Source organism: Hyla sarda, chromosome 1 (genome assembly GCF_029499605.1).
Source record: "Hyla sarda isolate aHylSar1 chromosome 1, aHylSar1.hap1, whole genome shotgun sequence".
NCBI classification, from domain to species: Eukaryota; Metazoa; Chordata; class Amphibia; order Anura; family Hylidae; genus Hyla; species Hyla sarda.
In genome coordinates, this window is record NC_079189.1 from 244,458,689 (window position 1) to 244,485,199 (window position 26,511).

The 26,511-nt window shown below is 43.3% G+C and overlaps 1 protein-coding gene and 1 long non-coding RNA gene across 4 annotated transcripts in view; one reads left to right on the forward strand and one right to left on the reverse strand.

The window, feature by feature from the left end:
• Positions 1–25,276, reverse strand: part of LOC130367452 (uncharacterized) — a 42,059-nt gene extending 16,783 nt beyond the window's left edge. The window contains exons 1-2 of the long non-coding RNA XR_008892093.1: positions 25,212–25,276; positions 24,860–24,971 (exon numbers count right to left, since the gene is read on the reverse strand). This is a non-coding gene — a long non-coding RNA (uncharacterized LOC130367452). The remainder of the gene's footprint in view (positions 1–24,859; positions 24,972–25,211) is intronic.
• The window catches only part of CERS4 (ceramide synthase 4), a 324,796-nt gene continuing 322,946 nt past the window's right edge, over positions 24,662–26,511 (forward strand). For 2 of the 3 annotated variants that reach the window (XM_056569864.1, XM_056569861.1), the window contains exon 1: positions 24,662–24,962. The gene's annotated coding sequence lies outside the window, so the exon portion shown is untranslated. The remainder of the gene's footprint in view (positions 24,963–26,511) is intronic. The other variant, XM_056569856.1, reaches the window with a different exon arrangement.

The window sequence follows — 26,511 nt, forward strand, 5'->3', positions numbered from 1 at the left end:
AGGATAAGGATAATGCCGAAGCTGATCTCTACAGTAAAGGAAGTATTGGAGTCTGACAAGGATGTATCGGCCAAGCCAGCAAAAGACCAGCTATTTTATTTTCCTCCCAGTTCAGCGAGGGAGTTGCCAGGTCAACAATTGATCTTGCGGTGACGTGAGAAGGACTGGGACAAGCCAGAAAAATGCACAGATCCTGGGGCAAAGTTTAAATCCATACATAGGTTTAACCAAGCTTCTTGTTCTTCGTGGGACAATCCTCACAAGGTGGATATTGCCACAGCTAAATTGGCAAAGAAATTCATTTTTCACTCACATGACTCCTCTAGACTACCTGATCCTATGGAGAGGAAACCAGACGCAATATGTAAGAAATCTTATTTGGCAGCCTCATCAGCAGCCAAAGTGGCGGAGGCGTCAGTCCCGGTAGCAAGAGCGCTATGCGTTTGGCTTTCTCATCTCTCCCAGGATATCCAAGAGGGAGTGCCAAGAGAGGAACTGCTAAACAATATGCCTATAATGAAAACAGCAGCTGATTTTCTATGTGATGCCTCTTTGGATACTCTGAAGTTCTCCACAAGATCCATGGCATTAACTAATGTGATAAGGAGAGCTTTGTGGATAAAGCAATGGGATGGGGATATCCCAGCCAAATATCCCTCCTCGCTTTTTGGTCCTCAGCTTAAAGACATCCCAAAGTCCTTTAGCGAGGAGAAGGGCGAGTCTTTTCCCTTAAAAAAAAAAGTATAACTTCAAGCCCTACAGAAAAAGGTATAGGAGGTCACCCAGAAGACAGTATCCCTTTCGTCGAAACGAAAGGAGGAGGCAAAATAGAGGGAGGTAAGAAACTGCATCCAAAAAGAAGCCGTTCTCCACAAAAAATGAAGATCAATGACGCCAGTCCTCCGGTGGGAACCAGGCTTCTAGATTTTGCCAGCATTTGGTCTTCAACATTATGAGATGCCTGGGTCAAGACCACTTTAAGAAGAGGATATTCTCTGGAACTCAGAAGGAAACCCCCAGATTTATTCTCAGCAAAACTTCCAATCCGATTGTGATTCATCAAGTGAATCAGTTCATTCAAAAGAAAGCGCTACAAGATGTTCTGCTCTCAGAAAGGGGCAAAGGGCATTAGTCCCCAGTATTCGCAGTCCCCAAATCAAGGAGAGATTGGAGGCTGATAATAGATCTGCCATTCCTTAACTTGTTTTTCATCAAAAAGACATTCCGAATGGAATCTATTTGGTCAGCAGTACTGAATATCCAGCAGGGGGACTACCTAGCATCTATAGACTTTTAAGATGCGTACCTGCACATACCAATACTGACGAGTCTTCGGAAATTTCTATGTATAGCTGTCCAGGACTGTCAAGGGGTTCGTCACCTTCAATTCACGTGTCTCCCACGTGTCTCAGCTCCACAGGTGTTCACGAAGATTGTGGCGGCGATAACAGCGGATCTCATGGTCAAAGGCATTCACATCACTCCGTATTTAGACAAATGGCTGGTGAGAGCTCCATCAAGGCAATTGTTGATTACTCATCTACAGATGACTATTCAAGTTCTCCAAGAACACAGTTTTCTGATAAACCTGAAGTTGCCTCTCACGCCAACCAATTGTCTCACATATCTGGGGTTCATAATAGATACACAAGCCATGAGGCTTCCAATTTCCAACGAAAGAAAAGCAAACATCTGCCAGGCAATGAGATTTTTTTTTCTCTCTCAGCAGCTGCTCCATAAGATATGCCATGAAGATTCTGGGGCTCTTGACATCCACGCTGGATGCGGTTCCCTGGAAAAAGGCACATATCAGGGCTCTGCAGGTCCACATCTTGAATTCCTGGAACAAGCATCAAGACACCTTGGATTGTTTCATCAGTATTCCAAGTTCTCTCAAGAAAGATTTAAACTGGTGGATGGTTCCAGAGAGGTTTCTTCAGGGCAAATCCCTAATCTATGTTCATCCAATGGTACTGACCACAGACGCATCAAAGGCATGGGGAGCCCTTATCTCGGACGCTTGGGTACAGCGGACCTGGATGCCGGCAGAAGCAAGACTCTCTTACAACATGAGAGAGTTGAAGGCCATCAAGCTGGCTCTTTTTCACTTCAAACTAATGCTGGTTCAAAAAGCTGTTCAAGTGTAAACGGACAACCTCCCAGCTGCATATTACATCAGCAAGCAGGGAGGAACAAGAAGGAAGTTACTGCAGGGAAGAATGCGCACAGATTATGAGCTGGGCAGAATCACATCTTCACTCCATATCTGCAGTACACATAAAAGGGTCTTTGAATGTAACAGCAGATTGGCTGAGCAGGAACACCATACTTTCGGGAGAATGGGGATTGAACCCCAAAATCTTCAATCTCCTAACAGCCAAATGGCGTCTTCCAGAATTGGATGTAATGGCAACTCGTCTGAACAGGAAGACCCGACGGTTCTGCTCAATTTTGAAGATAGACAACCCAACCTTCCTAGACGGTCAGAAGTTCATTTACATCTGACATTGGAGTCAGAAGTTCATTTACCTCTTTCCTCCAATCCCTCTAATCCCCAAAGTATTGAGGAAGATTCAGAACGAGAAAGTGGACGCCATAGCTATTGGCCCCGCAGGGGCTGGTTTCAAGTCGTATCCATGCTTTCGAAGGGGGAGTTCTGGGAGCTTCCAGTAGACAAAGATCTCCTCCCTCAGTCAGGAATGTTTCATCCAGAGCTGGCCAGGCTGCGCCTGACGGCATGGAGGATGAGAGGTCACTATTAGTTCAGCAAGGTCTTTCGGACAAAGTAGTTGTCATCTTATTGGAATCCAGAAAACTGGCAACCAGGAAGGTGTACTCTAGGATATGGGGTCTATATTCTAGTTGGTGCTCCAGATGTAAGGTCTCTCCTTTGGAAGTGTCATCTTTGCTGGATTTCCTGCAGGAAGGATTTACTAAAGGGCTGAAGCCTAATACCCTATAAGTGAAAGTGACTGCAATTAATGCGCAATTAAATTGAGTTTTTGCAAACAATCCTCTGATCTCGAGATACTTTAAAGCCATCTTCAAACTACGTCCTTCTTACCATGATCCAATCCCATCATGAGACCTGCCTTTAGTTTTGAGACATCTTTGTGAGCAGCCATTCGACCCCTGGATAAGGATTCCCTAAAACATGTTTCTTTCAAGACTATCTTCCTGATTGCCATCACCTCGGCTAGAAGGGTCAGCGAGCTACAAGCATTATCTAGCAAAGAACCATACTTAAGGCTTCTCGCTTATGCGGTAGTTCACCTTACTATGCCAGGATTCTTGCCTAAGGTACAATCAGAAACGAATTTAAATCAAGAAATAGTCCTTCCAGTTTGCACTTATCAAGAAAGGAACATGTACTTATAAGATGTGAAGAGGGTGATGATGATCTATCTGGAAAAGACAGCATCTTTCAGATTATCAGACTGTCTGTTCCTACAATTTCATGGCCCGAATAAGGGTTAGAAGGCAAGTAAATACACATTGGCTAGGTGGCTTAGAGATGTCATCAAATTGTGCTACTCCATGGAAGGGATTCAGTCACCACTTACACTTAGAGCTCATTCTACGAGATCAACAGCCACTTCTTGGGCAGAAAGGTACCATATCCCTATGGACCAGATATGCAGAGCAGCCACATGGGCATCACCTACAACCTTCACCAAGCACTACAGATTGGATGTCACTGCCTCTCAGGGATCAGCCTTCAGCGTGAGTGTTATCCAAGGAGCTGGTAACAATGAGGAAATGCCCCCCCCCCCCCCTTTTTGTTCTAATTTCTTACTGCTGGGACCGTCCCATTGTGTGCTGTCACAGATGAACAGGAAGTGGAAGATTTACCTTTTCTGAAATTTTCATTTCCTGGAATCCGTGGCAGCACAAGTATACCCACTCAATAAATATATTCACTGCTGCATAAATACGCCTGTTTCTTGTGTTTAAGGGTTCTTAATAGTCTTTCTAGGAGGCAGTACCTTGTTAAACTAATTACTTGTGTCTATGCCATTGCTTGTGCTATCTTCTATTCCAGGTTAATGAGGAAACATTAACCCATTGTGTGCTGCCATGGGTTCCAGGAGATGAAAGTTTCAGAAAAGGTAAATTTTCCACATATGTGGTGGTTTTTTTTCCATTACATTATTTCCTTTTTAATGGTAAAAGGGAATAATTTTAATTTTTATGGGGGGGGGGGGGGGGGGAGGGGCTTTTATATACATATATTTTAAAAAAAATTCACTCTTAAAGCCCTCATAGAATTGCTATGTACTGTCCAGTACTATGTCATTTCATACTACTGATCGGTACTATCACTGATCTTGTGTAGCCTGGATCCCCAAGTTGCACAAGAAGCTCAGGGATCCTGTACACTGGAGGGAGGTAAGAGGTTTTGTTCTCATCTGCATTGAAGGGGTACTCCGCCCCTAGACATCTTATCTCCTATCCAAAGCATAGGGGATAAGAAGTCTGATTGCGGGGATCCCGCCGCTAGGGACCCCCGCGATCTCGGCTGCGGCACCCCGCTGTCATCACTGCACAGAGCAAACTCGCTCTATGCATATGACGGGTGATACAGGGGCTGGAGGATCGTGACATCACGGCCTGCCCCCTCAATACAAGTCTATGGGAGGGGGCGTGGCAGGCGTCACGCCCCCTCCCATAGACTTGCATTAAGAGGGCGGGCCGTGACATCACAAGAGGGTGGAGCCGTTACGTCACGATGCTCCAGCCCCTGTATCACCAGTCATATGCACAGAGCAATTTTGCTCTGTGCAGTGATGACAGCGGGGTCCTGCAGCCGAGATCACGGGGGTCCCCAGCGGTGGAATCCCCGCGATCAGACATCTTATCCCTTATCCTTTTGGATAGGAGATAAGATGTCTAGGGGTGGAGTACCCCTTTTATCATGGCATCTATAGGGTGAATGGCGGCCATTAGTTTGCAAAATTGAGACTAAATAATCAAATGAAACAGAAGACTTTTGTTTCTGATCAGATTAGTCTAAAAAATAGCAAAAGTGATTGCATCCGACAAATGCAACAACAACAACAAAAAATAAAAATGTCTAAACAGCTTGATAATTCCCCCAATGATTCTTAAACCAGTGAGGCAACCCTTTACAGTCAGTAATGCAAAGGGGAGAGAAAACACAGCAAAAGGTGCGCCCTTAGGTGAGGATCGCCTGGGAAAGAAAATCAGGATGAAGGGAAAGATGGGTACTTACCCTTCGGTGTTGCGCTGAGGGCACAACACCTGCAGTAACGTTTAGGAAGAAGGAGAGCCGGACAGCTGCCACGAGGAACTTCCCGGGGTGACGTCAGTCTCACCGGTAGCAAGGCAATAGGAAATGGGTAAAAAAGGTTTGCCTCAATGACAGCGCTGGTCCATGAATGCATATAATGGTTTTATTTTCATGAATATAGCAACACGTTTCAACCCCGGACAGGGGTCTTCATCAGGCATAAAATACATAATTCAGAAGGCTTACTTATATATGTTTAAAATATATTGACAATTGTGACTACTTCCGGAATACCGGAAAAAGTGGTGTGCAGAAGGAACTCAATGTGTAGATTCCAAATGAATAATACATATATCAGATAAAAATATACTCTAAAAACAATTAGGATATTAAAAAAATAAAAAATAATAATGCCTTAGTGCCATAATGACAATTATAAAAAGCATTACTGCAATCCTGCATAGCAAAGTGACAGGTGCTTTACCAAAAACAACCAGTAGATGGCAATGTTAACCCTAGAAAGAGAGAGAGAGAGAAGTGTAATACTACGATCGAACCAGCAGATGGCCCTTCTTCAAATGGAGAGGCTGGACTGAAAGGGGGAGATTTATCAAAACCTGTGCAAAGGAAAAGTTGCCCAGTTGCCCATAGCAACCAATCAGATTGCTTCTTTCATTTTGCACAGGCCTTGTTAAAAATGAAAGAAGCGAGCTGATTGGTTGCTATGGGCAACTGGGCAACTTTTGATAAATATCCCCCAAAGTGTATCAAATCCACTCGAAGAGGATCTGCTTGGGCTCTAGAATCTGCTCATACACTAGCGATGATTGAACCAATACAGATAGATAACAATATGCTAATATGGAAAAATAAATAGATACGTTTGTTGATGTTTTAATAGGAAGTTTATGGAGTGGAAAGTGGTATATAGACCTTCATTAGGTGAAGAATTACAGGGGAAGCTAGAGTAAAATGAGCCTATAATCAATGTTCCAATCTAACTTCTGATAGTGAGGTACGTCTCTACATAATGTTACAATCGGTTGGAACAATTAAAAAGGAAAGAGATTTGCTGGATTTACCGCATGGGAACTCTGGTTCTGGACGGTTTGAATGAATTATAAGAAGTAATACTGTAACATTATGTAGAGACGTACCTCAATATCAGAAGTTACATTGGAACATTGATTTTATAACAAGACAGGAGGCTTACATTAATTGCATTTCCTTCTTAACTGCAAAACATAGCAGCCAACAAAAAGTTAACTTATACAAGAAAAAACTTTGAACATGCAGGTGTGACCACCTAGTTTGCTAGATACAGGTAACCAATGAGAGTGAAGGAAGCCATATAAAGGACCAGGTGTGCAAGGTACTTCCTCTTTCTTTTCTGCTTGCAGCCAGAGTTAAGTATTCCTAGGTTATAATGTTTTATTGGATATATTCGGTATTATAATATATACTGTATTATAATAGTACTAATTCTCCAGGCGGTGTCACCCCATGGTCACCACTTCTACTCTTTATCTAAGTCTCCATTTCTATTTCTACCTACACTTCTTTCTCCTCCATACTCTTACTGTCCTCTCCGCTGAATTAATCGCTAGATTTATCTCTTATTTTACCTGTACGCACTGTCTGGGTCGGGCGTTACTCCTCCGGCCGACATTACATCTGCGCGCGCATCTCCCACTGTGAGACTTTGCATAGTCTCGCGAGAGTTCGCATAGTGGTTCTCAATGCGCTCGAGCTCGTTCCTGTCAGACGCGCTCAGCTCGCCTGACAGGAACATCCCCTCTACTCACCTATACCTCCGCTTGCTGTCACCTCAGTAAATCCCGATTAATTTTTCTCACAGATAGCTGCTTACAGTTATTCTGTCTTTATTAAGACAGTAACAATTGTATCCCCAGTTATTTCTACCCATTAATTCAGATATTTTATTATCAAAATATTGCCTATTAATTTAATTTTAAAAAATGACCGCTGAACAATAAACCACTAATGCAGATATTGTTATAAATGACCAATTACAACTACTAGTGGACCATTCTGTCTCTCGGTCGGTACATACTGCTGTAAATAGTGCCATGGCAGCAGTACAAGAGACTATAGCTGACTCTGTAGCGAGAGCTATATCACAGACCTCTGCTCAGCTGGCTCATCAAAGTCATGCAAAAAAGAGAATTTCTTCATATGACGACCTTAACCCCAAAAAACTAAGAAAAATTATATATAAAGAAAAAGGTCAGAATACTGATGATAATATGCTTAACAGCAACCATACTGAAGCTAATGTACAGCTTCCAGGACCCTCTACCCGGGAGGAGATAATTGAAACACTGGTTAATCAAACCTCCATTACACCAATAACGGAGGATTATGAGGAACATTATGAATTTTATGATGGGGAACATGATGATGGTGAATACGTTGATGACTCCGATATAACGGATGGAAATGACCCCTCTTACTACCCTATGGAGTCTGAGGGTGGAACATATTTTGAAGAAAATAGTACATCTAATACAAACGTTCTAGATAGTCAGGGGGTACCATTTTTTGACCCCTCCCAGATAGTACACCCCAGATCTGGAGAGTGGACTCCTAGCCCGGAGGTAGATAAATTTATTTGCTTATGGCTAAGAAAAAATCTAGACAATAAAGCTAGAAATAAATTAAGAGCGGAGTGTCCACGTCCCACCTTCTCTTTGGCTTCCTCTTTAACCCCAGATATTGACCCTATCTTGACTAGGTATATTCAAAAGTCGGGAAAGAACCCTATTAAAGGTATTGACCGATGTTTTAAACTATGCCAGGATAAATTCTTAGATTTATTGGGTCCATTAACAAAAATTATGGATATGTCAGAGGAAGCATTCAAAAGAGGAACGCAAATTAATGTCAATTCTCTTAGGGGCTGGATACAAAGGGCTATGTGCCTCTTTGGTAGTATCAACGAAGCCTTCTGTATTGAAAGAAGGCGTTCTATCCTGTTGAAACTGGATCCACAATTAACGTACCTAGCACCTACTCCCACATCTACTGATGTTGAAAATCGTCTTTTCGGAGACAATTTCATAAAGGAAATTTCTAAGTACGTTGGTCTGTTTTCTACACTGGACAAAGCCCAATCATCACTTAAGAAAGTTTTCCCAACTAGAGTTTTTGGCAGGGCCGGGAGAAGTAGGGGTCGTTTTCCCGGCCGACAATCTCAATTCAGAGCACAATACAGAGGCCCCACATACACAGATAGATCCTCTTATGCCATCCCCCCTCCCCAGCCTCAACCCCAACCTCAATCCCCACCCTTCTTCCCGTATCGAGGCCACTCCTGGAGAACCAGAGGACAAAGATTTAACAACCGCTCCAGATTTTCAAGTAAGTCTATCTCTAACAAATTCTTCCCTTCCCCCAGTGGGCGGAAGACTCCTACATTTTTCCCACCTTTGGGAAAGGATATCTTCCGACCAATGGATTATCAATACAACCAAAGGCTATATGATAGAGTTCATTTCTGCCCCGACTCAGTCGTCCCCTCCACCTCCGATACATTTTTCTGTCCAAGATCAACTCCTTATAGAGTCGGAAATCAAGGAGCTGCTGTCCAAACAAGCTATTGTTAAAGTACCCCTAGAATCACCAGGGTATATCAGCAACCTTTTTCTAGTGAAAAAGAAAGATGCGGGTTATCGACCGGTTATAAACTTAAAGTTTTTAAACAATTTAGTAGTTTACCGTCACTTCAAGATGGAGGGTATCCATCTTTTAAGAGATCTTCTTCTGATCAACGATTGGATGGTCAAGATCGATCTGAAGGATGCTTACCTGACAATCCCGATACATCCTTCATCCCAATATTTTCTTCAATTTGTTTGGAAAGGCAAAAAATGGCAGTTCACGTGCCTCCCTTTCGGGCTGTCATCAGCCCCTTGGTGTTTCACCAAATTGATGAAACCAGTAGTATCCTTACTTCGAGCCAGGGGTGTTCGTCTCATAATTTATCTGGACGACATCCTCATTCTGGCCAAATCTTTCAATCTAGCTGTTCTACATATGAACTGGACTCTAGAATTATTAACCAATTTAGGCTTCTTAATAAACCAGGACAAATCCATCCTTTTTCCTACTCAGGAACTAGAATTCCTGGGGTTTCTAATCAATACTCTCACTTCTCTTCTGAGCCTTCCAGTGAAGAAACTACGCACGATTTGCAAAGAAATTCGCTCTCTTCTGAACAAGAACTTGATTTTCCTTCGAGCTATAGCTCGGATTGTAGGGCTTCTTTCAGCTTCGATTCAGGCGATCTTCCCAGCCTCATTACATTATCGAGCACTTCAACGCCTGAAGATACAACACTTGAGAGAAGGCTTAGGATATTCGGACGAAGTCCAATTATCACCAGAAGCGAAAGAAGAATTACTTTGGTGGCTACTCCACATTCAGGATTGGAATGGGAAAACCATCTTCAATCCTATGCCAGATTTAATTCTGGAGTCAGATGCGAGCCTCATGGGCTGGGGAGCACGATGTGGTCACCAGTCCACAGGGGGCAAATGGTCGGTTCAAGAATCACAGTTACACATCAACTGTTTGGAACTGACGGCGGGATTCTTTGCCCTCAGGAGCTTCGCGAGGGACAGAACCAATTGCTGCATACTATTACGCATGGACAATATTTCAGCTGTCCAATATATCAACAAACTGGGAGGAACAACTTCCCCCATACTGACGAATATTGTAAAAGACCTATGGCACTTTTGTCTAGTCAGAGACATCATTCTCAAGGCAGAATACATCCCGGGACTTTCCAATACAATAGCGGATTGGAACTCTCGTTATCTCACGGATCACAGCGATTGGAGACTGGACCCTTAAGTTTTTCAACAATTCCTCCTTTTATGGGGTCCTCTTCATTTAGACCTATTCGCTTCCAGACTGAATGGCCAAATCCAAAGATTCTTCAGTTGGCGCCCAGATCCAGAATCCGCAGGGACGGATGCCCTTATCCAGGTTTGGCCAAAGAAAACACTATATGCTTTTCCACCGTTTATGCTCATCCCCAGACTTCTTCTTCAGGTATCAATCCAGAAAGCCACTTTGGTACTAATAACTCCGTGGTGGCCGTCCCAACCTTGGTTTCCCCAAATCTTGGGAATGATAATAGATTACCCAAGGATTCTTCCCAATTTTCAGAACTTACTGACGGATCCCTCAGGGAATCCTCACCCTCTGATTGTCTCCCAACAACTTCAATTAGTGGCGTGGCTGATTTCGGGACAATCTCTTTGGAGTGGGAACTTTCTCAATCAACTAGAGATATCTTGTTAGAAGCATGGGCCCCAGGTACCAGGATCGCTTACAGATCAGCCTGGAAACTATGGTCTAATTGGTGCCTTCAACGGGGTCTGGATCCCATATCTGCACCTATTCCCCATATCTTAAATTACCTTTACGCCTCTTATGATCTAGGGAAAGCTTACCGTACAATAAATCTTTATCGGTCAGCAATATCCTTTTATCATTCTCCTATCAATTCTCTTCCTATTGGCAAACATCCTATTATTTGTAAACTCCTGAAAGGTATACGTTTCAAACGTCCCCCATTACCCAAATATCAATCTACTTGGAATGTTAATCTAGTTTTAGAATTATTCAATTCTTGGCAAGATAATGAGTACTTATCCCTGAAACATCTCTCTTTCAAATTGACAACCTTACTATGTCTCATATCTATCAAAATAATTTCTGACGTGAGAGTTCTTGACATTTCTCCTCAGGGAGTTTCTTTTTCTATCCATAAAAGGACCAAAACTGATATTCGCCAAGTATTTTACCCATCCTTTCCATTTAATGACAAACTATGTGTGGTTAAATGCTTACAAGTATATGAATCCAAAACAAAAGAGATCCGGGTTTCCTCTTCTTCTCAACTCCTTATTTCTTACTGTAAACCTCATTTACCGGTGTCTTCGGCCACTCTGGCTAGATGGGTCAGAAATGTTATGTCCATGGCGAATATTGATGTTTCAAAATTTGGGGCTCACTCTGTCAGAGGAGCAGTATCTACTAAAATAATACAATCTGGTGGTTCTTTGGCGGACTTACTTAAGGCAGCTAATTGGTCTTCTGACTCGACTTTTAAAACGTTTTACTTCAGACCAGAACAACATGTATCTATGTCTCTATTTTAATAATTAGTAGAATGTTATATTATTATGACATCATAGCTTTAAACATGCAATTAATGTAAGCCTCCTGTCTTGTTATAAAATTGGAGATTTTCCTATGCTTGATGACGGAAAACATAGATTTTATAAAAGACAGGAGGCAAGCATTATCCCTCCCACTTCCACCCTCTTAATAATCTTTTTTATGTATTTCAGCTTACTAAACATCCAGGGATGTCGGTCTATATGCTCCAATTTATACTTTATTGGATGGTGGTTTCGTTTCTATCTCAAGTATTTTTACAACTACAATATTGATGACCTTCAAGTGGAATCCAGCTCATCCTCATTGATGGACAGTTCTTCAAGAAATTGATCTGTTGTTTGGACTTTAATGTTTGATCTTTAGTATTACATGTTATTATATTTCGCACAAAGAAAGAGGAAGTACCTTGCACACCTGGTCCTTTATATGGCTTCCTTCACTCTCATTGGTTACCTGTATCTAGCAAACTAGGTGGTCACACCTGCATGTTCAAAGTTTTTTCTTGTATAAGTTAACTGTTTGTTGGCTGCTATGTTTTGCAGTAAAGAAGGAAATGCAATTAATGCTCGCCTCCTGTCTTTTATAAAATCTATATTTTCCGTCATCAAGCATAGGAAAATCTCCAATTATAGGCTCATTTTACTCTAGCTTCCCCTGTAATTCTTCACCCAATGAAGGTCTATATACCACTTTCCACTTCATAAACTTCCTATTAAAACATCAACAAACGTATCTATTTATTTTTCCATATTAGCATATTGTTATCTATCTGTATTGGTTCAATCATCGCTAATGTATGAGTAGATTCTAGTGCCCAGGCAGATCCTCTTCGAGTGGATTTGATACACTTTCAGTCCAGCCTCTCCATTTGAAGTAGGGCCATCTGCTGGTTCGATTGTAGTATTACACCTCTCTCTCTCTTTCTAGGGTTAACATTGCCATCTACTGGTTGTTTTTGGTAAAGCACCTGTCACTTTGCTATGCGGGATTGCAGTGTGCGTGTGTGTGTATACATTTATGCACCAATATATATATATATATATATTTTATATTTGTACTTTATTAACCCCTTCAGGACCAAGCCCATTTTGGCCTTAAGGACCGGAGCGTTTTTTGCACAACTGACCACTGTCACTTTAAACATTAAAGGAGTAGTCCAGTGGTGATTCAGTGGTTTACAACTTATCCCCTATCTTAAGGATAGGGGATAAGTTGCAGATCGCGGGGGGTCCGACCCCTGGGGCCCCCCGCGATCTCCTGTATGGAGCCCCGACATCCCGCGGGAAGGGGGCGTGTCGACCTCCGCACGAAGCGGCGGCCGACACGCCCCCTCAATACAACTCTATGGCAGAGCCGAAGCACTGCCTTCGGCAATCTCCGGCTCTGCCATTGAGATGTATTGAGGGGGCGTGTCGGCCGCCGCCTCGTGCGGGGGTCGACACCCGCTATCTCGGCGGAGAGCCGGGGCCCCGTACAGAGAGATCGCAGGGGGCCCCAGAGGTCGGACCCCCCGCGATCTCAAACTTATCCCCTATCCTTAGGATAGGGGATAAGTTTTTCACCACTGGACTACCCCTTTAATAACTCTGGAATGCTTTTAGTTATCATTCTGATTCCGAGATTGTTTTTCGTGACATATTCTACTTTAACATGGTGGTAAATTTTTGTCGATACTTGCATCCTTTCTTGGTGAAAAATCCGCAAATTTGATGAAAAATTTGAAAATTTTGCATTTTTCTAACTTTGAAGCTTTCTGCTTGTAAGGAAAATGTATATTACGAATACATTTTTTTTGTTCACATATACAATATGTCTACTTTATGTTTGCATCATAAAATTGATGAGTTTTTACTTTTGGAAGACACCAGAGGGCTTCAACGGTCAGCAGCAATTTTCCGATTTTTCACAAAATTTTCAAACTCGATATTTTTCAGGGACCAGTTCAGGTTTGAAGTGGATTTGAAGGGTCTTCATATTAGAAATACCCCATAAATGACCCCATTATAAAAACTACACCCCCCAAAGTATTCAAAATGACATTCAGTCAGCGTTTTAACCCTTTAGGTGTTTCACAGGAATAGCAGCGAAGTGAAGGAGAAAATTCACCATCTTCATTTTTTACACTCACATGTTCTTGTAGACCCAATTTTTGAATTTTTACAAGGGGTAAGAGGAGAACATTTTTACTTTTCTTTGTAGCCCAATTTCTCTCGAGTAAGCACATACCTCATATGTCTATGTAAAGTGTTCGGCGGGCGCAGTAGAGGGTTCAGAAGCGTAGGAGCGACAAGTAGTGTTGCTCGCGAATATTCGCAAAGCGAATTTTATTCGCGAATATCACATATTCGCGAATATTCGCGAATATAGCACTATATATTCGTAATTACGAATATTCGTTTTTATTTTTTTTTTTCACAGTACACATCACAGTGATCATCCCTCTCTGCTTCCAGCTTGTGTGGTGTAAAGATTAGGCTCTAATACTACTGTGTGAGACTGGCGTGCGAATTTTCGCATATGCGAAAATTAGCATATGCGAAAATTAGCATATGCGAAAATTAGCATATGTTAATTTTCGCATATACGGATTTTTGGCAATGCTAATTTTCGCATACGCGAATTTTTGCGTATGCGAAAATAAAACGAGAGTACTACGAATATGCGAATATTCGCGAATATATGACGAATTCGAATATGGCCTATGCTGCTCAACACTAGCGACAAGGGGATTTTGGAGAGTACGTTTTTCTGAAATGGTTTTTGGGGGGCATGTTGCATTTAGGAAGCCCCTATGGTGCCAGAACAGCAAAAAAAAAAACACATGGCATACCATTTTGGAAACTAGACCCCTCGGGGAATGTAACATGGGATAAAGTGAGCCTTAATACCCCACAGGTGTTTCACGACTTTTGCAAATGTAAAAAAAAATAAAAATGTTTACCTAAAATGGTTGTTTTCCCAAAAATTTTACATTTTTAAAAAGGGTAATAGCAGAAAATACCCCTAAAAATTTGAAGCCCAATTTCTCCCGATTCAGAAAACACTCCATATGGGGGTGAAAATTGCTCTGCTGGCGCACTACAGGTCTCAGAAGAGAAGGAGTCACATTTGGGTTTTTGGAAGCAAATTTTGCTTTGGGGGCATGCCACATTTAGGAAGCCCCTATGGTGCCAGGACAGCAAAAAAAAAAACCCACATGGCATACTATTTTGGAAACTAGACCCCTCAGGGAACGTAACAAAGGGTTAAGTGAACCTTTATACCCCACAGGTGTTTTACGACTTTTGCATATGTAAAAAAAAAAAAAATTTTTTACCTAAAATGCTTGTTTTCCCAAAAATGTTACATTTTTAAAAAGGGTAAAAGCAGAAAATACCCCCCAAAATTTGTAACACAATTTCTCCCGAGTACGGCGATACCCCATATGTGGCCCTAAACTGTTGCCTTGAAATACGACAGGGCTCCAAAGTGAGAGCGCCATGTGCATTTGAGGCCTAAATTAGGGACTTGCATAGGGGTGGACATAGGGGAATTCTACGCCAGTGATTCCCAAACAGGGTGCCTCCAGCTGTTGCAAAACTCCCAGCATGCAGTCAACGGCTGTCCGACAATACTGGGAGTTGTTGTTTTGCAAAAGCTGGAGGCTCCGTTTTGGAAACAGTGGCGTACCAGACGCTTTCATTTTTATTGGGGAGGGGGGCTGTGTAGGGGTATGTGTATATGTAGTGTTTTTTACTTTTTATTTTATTTTGTGTTAGTGTAGTGTAGTGTTTTTAGGGTACAGTCGCACGGGTGGGGGTTCACAGTAGTTTCTCGCTGGCAGTTTGAGCTGCGGCAGAAAATTTGCCGCAGCTCAAACTTGCAGCCAGATACTTGCTGTAAACCTCCGCCCATGTGAGTGTACCCTGTACATTCACATTGTGGGGGGGGAACATCCAGCTGTTGCAAAACTACAACTCCCAGCATGTGCAGACAGACTGTACATGCTGAGTTTTAGTTTTGCAACAGCTGTAGGCACACTGGTTATGTATCACCGAGTTTGTGACCTAACTCAGTGTTTCACAACCAATGTGCCTCCAGCTGTTGCAAAACTACAACTCCCAGCATGTACGGTGCATGGTGTACATTGACTGCTGAGAGTTGGAGTTTGCAACAGCTGGAGGGACACCGGTCGTGAAACACTGAGTTAGGTAAAAAAATAAACTCTGAGTTTCACAACCAGTGTGCCTTCAGCTGTTGCAAAACTACAACTCTCAGCAGTCACCGACAGCCAATTGTAGTTATACAACAGCTGAAGGTACACTTTTCCATAGAAAAAATGTGCCTCCAGCTGTTGCAAAACCATAAGTCCCAGCATGCCCATAAGGGAATGCTGGGAGTTGTGGTGGTCTGCCTCCTGCTGTTGCATAACTACAGCTCCCAGCATGCCCCTTTTGCATGCTGGGAGCTGTTGCTAAGCAACAGCAGGAGGCTGTCACTCACCTCCTGCTGCTGCTGGCACACAGGTCAGTCCCTCGTCGTCGCCGCTGCTCCTGGGGCCCCGATCCCAACATTGACGCCGGGGATCGGGGTCCCCAGCACCCGGGGTGCACGTCCCGCACCCGCTCACGTCCTCCGGAAGAGGGGCGGAGCGGGTTGCGGGAGTGACACCCGCAGCAGGTGACCTGATTGGTCGGCCGGTAATCCGGCCAACGAATCAGGGCGATCGTGAGGTGCCACCAGTGCTACCTCACCCCTGCAGGCTATGGCTGTTCGGGGCCGTCAGAGATGGCCCCGATGAGCCAGTAATTCCGGGTCACTGGAGACCCGATTGACCCGGAATCGCCGCAGATCGCTGGACTGAATTGTCCAGCGATCTGCGGCCATCGCCGACATGGTGGGGGTATAATGACCCCCCTGGGCGATATGCCGGGATGCCTGCTGAACGATTTCACCAGGCATCCGGCTCCGGTTCCCAACCGGCTAGCGGTGGGGAACGGAATTCCCACGGGTGTATGGATACGCCCTCGGTCCTTAAGGACTCAGTATGCAGGGCGTATCCATACGCCCTATGTCCTGAAGAGGTTAATACCATTATCATTATTATTATTGTATGTCTTCAAGTGAATATGTTTTTTTCTATGAATTATATACCTTCCTTGTGTAAACAGATCCGCAGGATAAGCGGTTTTTAGTCCTTAAATACTTCACCCATAGGAATTTGTAGTGCGTTCCATCCTGGAACGCATCGGGCCCTAGATATACCAGGTGCGCATGCGTTGAGTATTCTATCCTTCTCCACATGTGCATTTGAGCTTTGCGCTCCACTGTGAAACGCATGATTCCGGAAAGTCGGCTGGGGATCCTCGATCATGTGGCGATATTCGTCACGTGGTCGCGGCTCCCACTGCTGAAACTTCCGGTCCTCCATATTTTAGGAGGAAACCAGTACACTACTGGGTATCACATGATCTATGATCACGTGACCCAGGTATAGAACATGTGACCTGCAGAACCGGATCTGCAGGTCCTCAAACTACAACTCTGTAAGAAACAAAGAACCAATTAACACGCTTCTCCCCCGGACATGGTATGTATATAAACGGACTGTATTATCACTTTGTCTTGTTGTATGCCTGAGGAAGGAGGCGATTTTGTAAGCCCTCCGAAACGCATCGCAATAAACCATATCCTATATACCCACGGGCTGCCCGGCCATTCTGTAAAACTCTCCTGGAAGGGGATGATGTGAAAGGCAATGCCACCTACACATCTCCCCTAGTGAAGTAAGTCTACCTCTATGACAATATACCATAATATGGTTTGACTGTTATTTTCTTCTGAACCGTCCCCAAGCGTTGGTTTTTCTATTTGTCTTTCTCCAGGATTGCAGTAATGCTTTTTATAATTGTCATTATGGCACTAAGGCATTATTATTTTTTAATATCCTAATTGTTTTGAGAGTATATTTTTATCTGATATATGTATTATTCATTTGGAATCTACACATTGAGTTCCTTCTGCACACGGCTTTTTCCGGTATGCCGGAAGTAGTCACAATTGTCAATATATTTTAAACATATATAAGTAAGCCTTCTGTATTATTTATTTTTTGCCTGATGAAGACCCCTGTCCGAGGTTGAAACGCGTTGCTATATTCATGAAAATAAAACCATTATATGCATTCATGGACCAGCGGCGTTATTGAGGAAAACCTTTTTTACCCATTTCCTATTTACAGTCAGTAAGGCACAGCTAGAGAGTTAGTTTTTACAAAAAAGAATATAAACTGCACAATCTTTTCTCTGACTGCAATATTTGGCTAGTTTTTGTACTTTTTAATGCTATACAGAGGTAGCCGGAGCAATATTTATAATTTCTACATGGATTTACATCACATAGGGGGAGGCCCAGGCATCCCCTTAGTCTGTCGGGTAAAAGGCCCAGGGATCATTTTGGTCTGTAGGGTGAGATAGAAAAAGTTTGAGAAGCCCTGGTCTAGACTTTACAGCCAGCTTACTGTAGGGAGTGTCGCAAGGGTAATAAGGGATCAGGCTAGGTTTGGCCTACACCTGAAAATGTAGTATGTGTTTCTAAGGTTCTTTGGTTCAGGTGTCTGTTATTATAGATTCCAATGAGGAATCTGCTTGCAGCAGTTGTCTCCCATTTTTTTCAATAGGATATGGCTGCACTGGAAAATTCCATTGTGGGTCCAGATTTTGCCAAAAGAATGAACCTTATTCTTTCAGGGGAATCTGCCTGGAAAAGCCCATTGATCAATGGTACTTTGAATCGCAGGGGTTAATTTCGGTGCCAAATGCAGGGAGTAATTAACCCTGATTCCTGAATCTACTCAGTTCCCCCCCCCCCCCCCCCTGCAGGTTTGAGCAGCAGCAGGTGTTCTGCAGTTGATATTCCTTAGCAGAAAATCTGCAGTAGATATCTTTGAGGTCAGTGTAATCTGCTGTGCATTTGCTACTGTCTATATTCCGCTGAAGTAAATTGCCCCTTGAACACTCAAAGTGGGTCAAACCTACAGCGGAAAAACGTATATCTTGCATATATGAACTTATTCGTAGGGTGCATTCACACACACTGGATCCGAAGTTGCGGATCCGCAATTGCATGTGTGGATTTTACAAGGTATTCTAAAATACATAAGAATTCCCTTGTGAAATCCACAGTTGTGGATACGCAATTGCGGATTTTGCAAATTCAAATCCCCAATTGCAGATTCTGTGTGTTTGCATGACACCGATGGGTGAAAACACACAATCCTGTTTCATTGCAGTTGCAGATTTTAGAACTTCAAAAACAACTTTGGATCCTGTGTGTGAATGCACCCTAAAGGTATGTTCACACTGCGGAACTTCAATGCGCAGAATTGCGCTCGGGATTTCTACTGTATGAACCTTAACATTGGTGTGAATTGGTCTTTTCCGTACCACTCCATACTACGAAATTTCAGAGAATTCCACTGCTGAAATTGATCTGAAATTCATTTTGACAGGAGTACGGTTACAATACAATAAACAGCTGTGCGCTCTGCTCCCCAGTTTACTATATGGCCCATGGACTTATGTATACATCACCACTTATCTCCTTACACTAGGTGACCCAGGCGCTGTGCATAGCATCGCTACTTACCTTCATAGGCCATGTAGTTTCAGTAGCATATTTAGCACATTGTATGCATCACCACTCATTTTACTTTCTAAGCCCCTGAGATCTGAATCTGGAAGGACATGAACCGCAGCTCTAAGTGATAGTTGTACCACTCTCTTTCCCATGATGCTTCTGTGGTAATCTCTTACTGCATGCAGCAGTGATCCCCTTTTGTAAAGAGGGAACTGCCCAGGATCTGTCTTTGTAAGAGAGTAAGCCTGTGATTGGTGTTACAGATGAATGGAGGGAAAGTAAGTGAACCCATAACCTGTCCCTGTGTTGTGTGCTGTGCATAAATGGAGTAGTAGTACACCTGCATAACCACTCCTCCAATCACTGCCAATAGGACTAATGTGATTAACCCGTTTTTAGTTGCTCACCCTGACTATATTTAACCACTTAAATGGGCACTGTCAGATACAAAAATTTTTGATGTGTTGTAAAGCATGTATAACCAATAGGTTTTGCAATTGCTTTCATTAGAAAATTTTCAGTATTTCATACTGAAAAAGCCAGTAAAACAACTGCCCCCCCCCCTGCTTGGACACATACTAGTCCTGCGGTGTCCATGCATCATCACCTCCACCTACGTCATGGACAGACTTCCTTGATTGACAGCTGTGAGTGCATGGCTCACAGCTGGAGGAAGAATCCTCCCACTGTCAGCTTGTGTCCCGCTACTTTCAGTGAGGAGAAGCTTGGAGTTGGTTTTGCTAATACTGGGGGAGATGTGAGCAGACAGCATACTGAGGGAGGGGGCGGAGACCTGCACAGTGAGGCCACGCCCCCTCCCTTTGAGAGGAATTCAGACTAGTGAGCTAAATTAAAAGTGTAATAAAAAAAATAATAAAAGTGCTAGACACATAAAAATTAGATATACGTGGTCAGGATTAGGTATTGAATAATATATATATAAAAAAAAAAAATGTTGTTGGATCTGACGAGTACGCTTTAAGGACCAAGGACGTACAGGTACTAAAGGACCAAATCATCAAATTATTCAGCAGGCACCCCCCCCCCCCCCATGTCAGCGATTGCCGTAAATTGCCGGTCAATTCAGACCAGCGATTTGCGGCGATTCCAGGTCAATCGGGTCTCCGGTGACAGCCCCATTCACCCTTACCCAGCAGGAGTGAGGTGGCAAGGGTGGCCGATCACAACCGACCAATGCTGCTGGGTGGTGATAGGGGCAGCGATTGGGGCTGGCGGGGGTCCCCTCAGGAGCGGCGGCGGACAGGAGCAGCAGGAGCGGTGGCAGCAGCCTGCCGCAAAGCAGGCGACAGGATACAGCAGGAGGTGAGGCCTGTTCACCTCCTGCTGTTGCTTAGCAACAACTCTCAGCATGCACATCCAAAGGGCAACAGCTGTAGTTTTGCAACAGCTGGAGTTCCAAATACAACTCCCAGCATGCCCTTTGGTAGTCAGTGAATGCTGGGGGTTGTAGTTCTGCAACAGCTGGAGGCACATTTTTTCTATAAAAAAGTGTGCCTCCAGTTATTGCATAACTACAACTCCCAGCATGCACGGACAGCTGAAGGGCATGCTGGGAGTTTTAGCAGTGTGCCTCCAGCTGTTGCAACTCTAAGTATGCCCTTGGGCTGTCAATGCATGCTGAGAGTTGCAGTTTTGCAACAGCTGAAGGCACACTGATTGTGAAACAGAGTTTGTGTCCTAACTCAGTGTTTTGCAACCCGTGTGCCTCCAGCTGTTGCAAAAATACAACTCCCAGCATGCACTGAGAGACCGTACATGCTGGGAGTTCTAGTTTTGCAAAAGCTGGAGGCACATTGGATGCGAAACACTGAGTTAAGTAAAAAAAAATTCTCAGTGTTTCGCAACCAATATGCCTCCAGCTATTGCATAACTACAACTCCCAGCAAATATGGTCTGTCAGTGCATGCTGGGAGTTGTAGTTTTGCAACAGCTTAAGGCCCCCCCCCCATGTGAACATTCTGCCGCAGCTCAAACTCCCAGCGAGAAACTCACTGTAAACCCCCGTCCCTGTGAATGTGCCCTAAAAACACTACACTACACAAAATAAAAAGTAAAACACTACATATACACATACCCCTACACAGTTACCCCACCCCCAATAAAAATATAAACGTCTTGTACGGCACAGTTTCCAAAACGGAGCCTTCAGCTGTTGAAAAAAAACAACTCCCAGTATTGCTGGACAACCATTGACTGTCAAGGCATGCTGGGAGTTTTGCAACTGCTGGAGACACCCTGTGTGGGAAACACTGCTGTAGGGTATTTTGGTGGCTGATGCAAAACCCCAATTTAGGCCTCAAATGTGAATGGTGCTCTCTCGCTTTGGAGCCCTGTCGTATTTCAAGGCAATAGTTTAGTACCACATATGGGGTATTTCTGTACTCGGGAGAAATTGCATTACAAATTTTGGGGGGCTTTTTCTCCTTTTACCCCTTATGAAAAGGTAAAGTTGGGGTCTACACCAGCATGTAAGTGTAAAAAAATGTATTTTCACAAGCGGTAAAAGGAAAAAAAAGACCCACAAAATTTGTAAGGCAATTTCTCCTGAGTACGGAAATGCCTCATAGTGAGAGAAGTGAGAGTGCACCATGTACATTTGAGGTCTAGTGGTGGCTGATTTTATAGTGGTTCTGACATAAACGCAAAACAATAAATACCCACATGTAACCCCATTTTGGAAACTAAACCCCTCACGGAACATAACAAGGGGTATAGTGAGCCTTAACACCCCACAGGTGTTTGACAAATTTTTGTTAAAGTTGGATGGGAAAATGAAAAAAAAAAAAAAAAAAATTTAACGCTGGTGTTACCCTAAAATTCTTTATTTTCACAAGGGAAAATGGCCCCCAAAAGTAATGAAATACCCCATATGTGGATGTAAAGTGCTCTGTGGGCGAACTACAATGCTCAGAAGAGAAGAAGCACCATTGGGCTTTTGGAGAGAGAATGGCTGACATTTATCATTGTCTTTAGACAGTTTTTTGTGTCTAGAAAAGGTGCAAAAAAGGCGCAAGCAGGGTTTATTTGCGCCTTTTGGTTTACACATTTCTGCTGATTTTGAGTTGCAATCCACAGATTTTGGCAATACACATGATATAGAAGGGTTTTATGAAATGAGCCTTTTTGTGAAAAGGCTCAAAAAGGCGCAAAGCCACTGAAAAGTCTCTAAAACTACACCAGCTCAGACTTAGCTTAGCTTTTTGGTGTATGTGAAGAGAGAAATTTCTGAAAATGTGACCTGCACAAAATTTATCAAATGCTCTGTGGCCATTTAATAAACTTGGTGCTCCTACACATTACAGCACACAAAAAAAAGGTGTAGAATAATGCTTCATTTACACCTACAATGATAAATGCTGGCCAATGTGTCTGAAATTGAAGGCCATGTGTGTTTACAAAGCCCCATGCCCCATGGTGCCAGAAAAGTGGACCCCCCACATGTGACCCCATTTTGAAAACTACACCTCTCACGGAATGTAATAAGGGGTACAGTGAGCATTTACACACCAGAGGTGTCTGACAGATTTTTGGAACAGTGGTCTGTTTTTCATGTGCACTGCCCACTGTTCCAAATATCTGTCATATGCCAGTGGGGTGTAAATGCTCACTGTACCCCTTATTAAATCCTGTGAGGGGTGTAGCTTCCAAAAGGGGGTAACATGTGGGGGGATCCACTGTTCTGGCACCACGGGGGGGCTTTGTAAACGCACATGGCCCCCGACTTCTATTCCGACCAAATTCTCTCCAAAAGCCCAATGGCGCTCCTTCTCTTCTGAGCATTGTAGTTCGCCCGCAGAGCACTTTACATCCACATATGGGGTATTTCCCTACTCAGAAGAAATGGGGTTACAAATTTTGGAAGGCTTTTTCTCTTATTACCCCTTGTGAAAATGAAAAGTTTGGGGTAACACCATTTTCATGTTCAACTTTAGCGGAAATTTGTCAAACATCTGTGGGGTGTTAAGGCTCACTGTACCCCTTGTTATGTGCCTCGAGGGGCTTCCTAAATGCAACATGCGATCCAAACACTATTTCAGCAAAATTAGCATTTTAGTGAAAAAAAATATTATTTCATTTACACATCAGACATCAACCGAAAAGTCGTCAAACACCTGTGGGGTGTTAAGGCTCACTGGACCCCTTGTTACGTTCCTTGAGGGGTGTAGTTTCCAAAATAGTATATCATGTGTTTTTTGTGCATGATGCCTGATGAAGCTGGTTATCCAGCGAAACGCGTTGCATGCCGGGTAAATAAACCTTTTTACCTTTGAAGTCTTGTGCGCTGCCTTTATCCTGGACTGTTCCTTGGAGGGATCCGTCTGAGAACTGCAGCGGTATGACACTTATCCCCTATCCACAGGATAGGGGGATAAGTGTTTGATTGCGGGGGGTCCGACCGCTGGGATCCAGGCAGGAGCAGTCAAGCGCCGATAACACTGATCACAGGCGTGTTAATACACGCCAGTGATCAGCATGAGAGATCAGTGTGTGCAGTGTTATAGGTCCCTATGGGACCTAAAAACACTGCAAAAAAAGTTAAAAAAAAGTGTTAATAAAGGTCATTTAACCCCTTCCCTAATAAAAGTTTGAATCACCCCCCTTTTCCCATAAAAAAATAAAACAGTGTAAATAAAAATTAAAAAAAACATATGTGGTATCGCCGCGTGCGTAAGTGTCCGAACTATAAAAATATATCATTAATTAAACCGCACGGTCAATGACGTACGCGCAAGTCCAAAAAAGCATATTTTTGGTAACTTTTTATACCAAATATATCAAAACAAAAATTGTACCGATAAAAACTTCAGATTACGGTGCAAAAAATGAGTCCTCATATCGCCCTGTACGTGGAAAAATAAAAAGTTATAGGGGTCAGAAGATTACATTTTTTAACGTATAAATTTTCCTGCATGTAGTTATGATTTTTTCCAGGAGTACTACAAAATCAAACCTATATAAGTGGGGTATCATTTTAACCGTATGGACCTACAGAATAATGATTAGGTGTCATTTTTACCGAAATATGCACTGCGTAGAAACGGAAGCCCCCAAAAGTTACAAAATGGCATTTTTTTCTTCGATTTTGTCGCACAATTAATTTTTTCCCCGTTTCGCCGTGAATTTTTGGGTAAGATGACTAATGTCACTGCAAAGTAGAATTGGTGACGCAAAAAATAAGCCATAATATGGATTTTTAGGTGGAAAATTGAAAGGGTTATGATTTTTAAAAGGTAAGGAGGAAAAAACGAAAGTGCAAAAACTGGAAGAAATTTAATCTGGAAATCACCTGTAGATTATGGTAAAAGTTTACGGTATAATATTGGTAAGCGCCTCAGCTATATCTCTGATAATAACATACCAGAGAATGGCTTATGATACAATTTTTCTAATATAATATTTATAAAAGGTAAAAGGGGTAAAGGCAGAGCTTCACTTTGGTCATGGTGACACCATCGTGACTTCACTCGTCACCTAAAAATAAACGCCATATTGTGCACCCACTCCTCAGTCCCTTGTTTAGAATGGAAAGTTGGCAGTGCCCGCAAAACTGCCTTGCCTGGGGCGCTTGTATTGTGCCTGCTGAGTACTGGCAGCAGATGGCGGCTCACACGGTGATGTGGGGATTTCCGCTCAGGGTGGCAGCACTATTGTCTTACGCCATATGCGTATTCTTAGCAGCTCTTCTCCTCCCCGCTCTCCCCTCCCTCCCGAATTGTCCCGTCCTTCAGCCTCCCCCTCAGAACTCTTCCCTACCACTCTCCGAGCAGTGACTTTCTGCTGCTGAGCTGCTTCTGCCTCCTGCCTGTCCGCTCCTCACTCCGCCCATCTGGTCTCCTCCAGCGCCCCCCGCAGTCAGGTGAGAATCCTGTCAGGAGACACGAAGGGGATGTATGGAAAAACACATTAGGGCGCCATTCCATTATCGGGTCCAGTTAGAACAATGTTCCTTTAGCCAGTGTGCTTCCAGCTGTTGCAAAACTACGACTCCCAGCATGCCCGGACAGCAAAAGGCTGTCCGGGCATGCTGAGAGTTGTAGTTTTGCAACAGCTGGAGGCACACTGGTTCGGAAACACTGAACTAGAATTCAGACGAGGCGACTTTTACCTCACTGTTTGTCCGCACTGTCAGTACGGGTTCCTAAGACAGCTGGCGGCTTTGCATCCCCAGCGACAGGTGCTTGGTCACCAGCGTACAAGCCGTGAGGTGGAAGCTTCAGGGTCTTGTCAGAGTTCTGACCCAATGGCGCCTGACGGCTTTTATCTTGTTTTGTCTCCTTATACATGTGGTACAACTTTTAGGAATGGAGACTTCTGGGGGCCCCATAGTTGTAATAGTTGTACCAGGTTACTCATACCACTCCATGAAAAAAGATGGTATCAGGAAGAGTGGCTTGTAGGACGCTTTACGAAGTTGTTTTTGCTGCATTGGCCACCATGAAGTAAATTCTAATGCAGTTCATGATAATATTTAGTATGTTCACATTAAATATGAAGCAAATTCAGTGGAATACCTGGGATAGCCGAGAGAATGGCATGCTGACATATACCGCCACAGAGTGCAAAGCTGATTACATTTATGATGGTATGCCACAAACAACAGCATTTGTGCACAAATGTGCTGAATGTGGTCACTTTTAGGGTACGTTCACACTGACAAATATCTGCGTGGAAGTTGCGCTGAACAAATGCGCTCAGAAATTACAGTTCTTTTCCGCGCCGAATCCGTGCGGAATTCCGCACAGAAATCAGTGAGTTCAGCGTGAGATAGGAGACATTGTAAATAAAAATTTTTGCGGGAATTCCGTGCAATTTCCGCACGAGTTCCCCGTGAATTCCCCGTGGAAGTGTGGCGGCCTGAAATATTTTTTTTACATTGACTTCTATGAAGTTACGACGTGAATTCCGCATGAAGAAAGAACATGTTCATTCTTCATGCAGAACGGAATTCAGTGACAGAATTCCGCTAGCGATAATTCCTCAGTGTGAACTGAGGAGCAGAATTTTCATTTCATGCTATGGGTTTTTCACTGCTGAATGATTTGGAGAGGAATAAGCGAGCAGAACTACTTGCGGAAATTCCTCTCCAAACCCTCAGTGTGAACATGTTCACACCGCAGAATTTCCGCATGAAAATTTGGCAGAAATGAATTGCCCATTCACTTTAATGGAATTCGGCTGTCCCATTTACATAGCAGAATTTTGCTGTGGAAATTAATTATTCTGCAAAAATATAAGTATTGTCAATTGCGAAAGTGCGAAATTGGCGCAAAATTTGACATGATGTTCCCCCCCCCCACTATAAGTGTACTGAGGAATCCTGCAGAAGTCTGAAGGAAACCCTGCTGAAAATTCTGCCCGAATTCCGCAAATGTGCAAAAAAAAACCTTTAATGAAAAAGTTTAATT